A 4,646-nucleotide genomic window follows, 5' to 3' on the forward strand; every position below is an offset into this window, starting at 1 on the left:
GATACAATTCAGCTTTATGAGCCCATTGTTTATAAGCTCTAAACTCCTTTTTTTGCACATTTATTAAGAGGACAGGTCTATATCTTTCCCCAAAGGTGCCAGACCACTGATACTAGCCGGGTATTCCTACTATGTTCCTCTTCTCAGAGAGCACTCAACTTTGCCGATGACTGCTCTTCACTGCAGTGGCTTATGTAATTGATTTATCTTCAGTCCCAGGGCCTGCCAACACAGAACCCTCACAGAGAAGCTGCTCAGTAGATTCTTGTTGAAGGAATATTCTTTCTCTCATATTCCAACTACAGGTGTCTTTTTTCTTTCTACTTCTACATGTTTTTTTTCCCTCTCAACCCTTCTCTGTTTTTGCCTCTCTTTGACCCTGTTTGCCTCTGAGTCTTTCTCAGTCTCTTTCTTTCTTCCTTCATCTTTCTATCTTTCCTCACTCCTCCTCTCACAGCATCTCCTCGTCACCTTGTGAATTGCTTCCATCTCCCTCTTTCACTTTTTTCTCACTTTTTACTCTGCTCACTATTTCTAGCTCTACCCTTGATTGTCTGTTACCCCCACTGGGGCTTTCGAATCCACAAAATTGAGACAGCAAGAGGTGTGACACATTAACCTTAATTTCCCAATTGTTTCTTTGTCGGATGCTTTCAGGATTTTCCTCTTTCCAAGGTGTGGATCCAGGTTGGAGAATGAGTGGCAGGTGCTTCCAAATACAGAAACCTTTCTCAAAGCACCAACGTAAGGCCGTTAAAAAAGTCACTGACCTTCAGCCTCAGGAGACTCTGGTGGCAGCTTGCCTCTTCTTATTCTTTCTCTTTTTAATATTAGGAAACAAGCTAGTTTCATCAAGGTGGAATTTCCTGCTGCAGATGAGAGTCAAACAGCTGCTTATTTTAGTTTCCATGGAGTCCACTCTTCTTGGGTCAGAAGAAGCTTCGGGGGAGATGAGTCTGGCTGTAACATCCCACCAGCCCAGCCGGAGAAAACAGTAGGGATGAGGATGTGTAAATGAGGAAATAAAGCTGGCTATGCCTTGCTTGCTTTCAGCCTTGCTTTCAGATTCTCAGCAGTGAAGAAGCTGCCCTACCTGACACAACCTACTTTGCTTTGAATTATTCTGGACCGGGTTGCATGGACCAGCCACAGGCGTTCAAGGGAAAGGCTTACTTAGTTTCTCTTCAGGCTGTCTTAAAAATTTAGAATGTTTTAGAAGCAAATGTTCTTCATTTTCAATTAGACACCCATCATTCTGTCATCATATTTATGCTTGGGCTCAGATGTATGGCTGGCAGTGCCGACTATAATTGAAAGGTCCCAGAGTCCCCTTTCTCTGGTGAGGTAGGTGCAAATCAGCTACTCATAGCAACTGAACTTGGAAGAAAGTGTGTTTGCAGGAGGTACCAAGGTCTTTTGCTGTTTTGTAAATTACAAAAGGAACTAGTTCTGGGCCATCTAGGGGACGTCTTGTTTAAATCATGATTGAGTTTGCAAGAAGGTCTTTCATCTGATCACTGCCTCAAGTTGGCCTCAATGCTTTCCTTGTAACCAGCCAAACGACTTCTTTCCTTGGTTAATCAAAACTCTTGCCTTGAAAAGATACATGCACCCCAATGTTCATAGCAGCACTATTTACAATAGTCAAGACATGAAAGCGACCTAAATGTCCACTGACAGATGAATGGATAAAGAAGATGTGGTATGTGTGTATACACACACACACACACACACACACACAATGGAATATTACTCAGCTGTAAAAAAGAATGAAAAATGCCATTTGCAGCAAAATGTATGGATCTAGAGATTATCATACTAAGCGAAATAAGTCAGAGAAAGGCAAATGTCATATGACAGCACTTATATGTGGAATCTAAAAAGAATGATACACATGAACTTATTCACAAAACAAATAGACTCACAGACATAGAGAACAAACTTATGGTTACCAAAGGGGAAAAGGGAGAGGGATAAATTAGGAGTTGGGGGTTAACAGATACACACTACTATATAGAGAGTAGAAAAACAGCAAGGTCCTACTGTATAGCACAGGAAACTATATTCATTATCTTACAGTAACCTATAATGGCAAAGAATCTGAAAAAGAATATATATTATGTTATATTTATAAAACGGAACCGTTTTACTCGATACCTGAAACTAATACAGCGTTGTAAATCAACTGTACTTCAAAAAAAAAAAGTGTATGCACACACACGCACACACACGCATGCACACACACACACACACACACACACAAAACTCTTGCCTTGCCTTACATTTGACTTAGTAAAGCTGGAGATTTGGGAGGTAAACACGTACGCTGTCCCTCACTCCTTCTGCCTCAGCCCTGCTGGCCTTTTTTATTCCCTTGAATTCCCCACAGCCCACATTTCTTCCTGCCACTGCTTTTTTTTTTTTTCTTTTCTTTTCCTGAATGCTCCTTCTTATTGTGTTACTACTTCCCTTCTGCTCAGCTCTCAGCTCTCCCCAGGGGTTGCTCCCTCAGAGAAACCTTCACTGACTTCCTGTCTTCTAGAGCATGACAATAGCCTTCCAAATATAGGACTTCACATGATATAAGCTCTCCTTCATAGATTTGTCCAGGTTGTGATTCAATATTTCCTTCCATTATCACTTGTTTAATGTCTGTCTCCCTTACTAGACTGTATGCTCCCCAGATACAGGGGCTGGTTTTTGTTACTTTGCATCTGCAGTGTTTGGCGGTGAACTTAACACATGGTGAGCACTGGATAAATATTTGTTGAGTGAATACATGGATGAATGAACTATAGCACTGCAATGTCATCATAATGAATCACCTTAGCCACGATCCTGGTTTGTTATCATTTAGTAACTGCAGGGAACAACTTAGCAAGTAGGTACAGGCCAATAGGACCCAGAGAGAGAGAAATCTTTCTGGTGGGGTAGGGATACTCCCAAGGGCCATAAGAAGCAACCCTGAGAGGATAAGGAAAAGGGAGGGGGTCAAAGGAAGAAAGTGCAGTGGTTCTGGTGAAACCAATTGAATTCCTCCCCACGGATAGGATTAGTTATAGTTAGCTGCCACTGGTTGAGAGCTTCTAAGCACCAAGAATCACTGCATATCTGATATGGATTTTGAGAAGGAAGAGAGCAAACCTCCAGGAAAGAGGCTCACAGAGGCAGTGAAAATGGATCAAGTGTGGTGTGAGGATGGATCAGGGATATCTGACCACACTCAACATTTCCTACATTCTGTATGCAAGGGCTACCAAGTGTGGATAAAACCTATTAGAGATTGCAGTGGGAGACTGATGCAAAATCACAGTGAAATTGGAAAATATTCATAGTGACAGCATTGGGGTCAAGTATCCGGGGGCAGCAAGAGTGTCCCGTGGTTGTGGCCACAATAACAGCATCCTAATCAGAGTCTTCGTGTAATAAAGTATTGGACTGAGAGGAGAGGCCCTTGGTTCTTAACTGTTTTCTGAGTCTGCTTTTTCAGTCTTCCTGCTGGGGCTGGGATTTACTATCACATGATATGCATGGGTTTTTGGGTCATTGTGCGTTATGTGAGAAGTGACTTATTAATAAGGTGAACATGAAAGCTTGAATAAGGACTACTGCAACTTTAAGAACGCTGAGTAGAATAAGAATAATAAATGCAATGAGGGCTGTGGTAATACTAATGCTTATTAGGGCCAGGGTTGCTCCTCTGATTAGATGGATTAATAGGTGACCATCTGTAATCTTAGCTGTTAGCCATATGGCCAGGACTATTGATTGAATAAGTAAGCTAATAGTTTCAATAATTACTGGCATGGGGATAAGGGGAATTGGTGTTCCTTGTGGTAAAGTGGGCCAGAGATGCTTTTGTTTTATGGTGGAAGCTGGTGATTACAACTCCTGCTCATAAAGGAAGTGCTATAACTAAATTTCTTGAAAGTTGTTTCGTGGGCATAAATGAGTGGTAAGAGACCTAGCAAGTTTGTTGAGCCAATAAATAAGATTACTGACATGAGATTTAGTGTTCAAGTTTGTCCTTTATAGTTGTGGATAGCCATTATCTGTTTTGATGTGAGTTGAACTCGTCACTGTTGAACAGAGATTGTGCAGTTATAAAACATTTGGTTGTGTGTGGGCAATAGAAAGCTTGGAAGTGTAATGACTAAAATGGCAATAGGTAATCTTATTATAGTTGGGGTGATGAAAGAGGCAAATAAATTTTTATTCATTTTGTTTCTCAAGGGGCAGAGTGTTTTGGTGTTTTAGTTGATTTTAGTTTTAGAACTGAAGGATAAGTATATTTTGAAATTTTTCAGTTGAGATACAATAAATAGAACTAGAATTATTGATATAATAGTGATAAATCATGTTGATGTATCTAGTTGTGGCATGTTATTAAGGGGAGTTTTTAACTCCCAGTCTTTAACTTAAAAGGTTAATAATACTCAGCTTCTTAATGAACTTATAGTATGGATGCAGATCATTTCTCAAAGCATTTTAGAAGGTTATTAGGTAACCTTCCTGTTAACCTCCCAGTAAATTATTTTTCTGTTTACCCAGAATCAATCCCTATTGCTTACAAGCAGGAAATGTTGGACTGCCATATGAAATGTGACAGAAAATGCCAGGAAAAGTCTCTCTCTGGTGTACTTTCT

At 40.5% G+C, this 4,646-nt stretch overlaps 1 pseudogene; it reads right to left on the reverse strand.

Annotated features, from left to right (window-relative positions):
• Window positions 1–3,543: 3,543 nt before the first annotated feature.
• LOC117202191 (ATP synthase subunit a-like) lies at window positions 3,544–4,220 on the reverse strand (annotated as a pseudogene).
• Between the last annotated feature and the right edge of the window lie 426 nt (window positions 4,221–4,646).

Source organism: Orcinus orca, chromosome 5 (assembly GCF_937001465.1).
Source record: "Orcinus orca chromosome 5, mOrcOrc1.1, whole genome shotgun sequence".
Taxonomy (NCBI): domain Eukaryota; kingdom Metazoa; phylum Chordata; class Mammalia; order Artiodactyla; family Delphinidae; genus Orcinus; species Orcinus orca.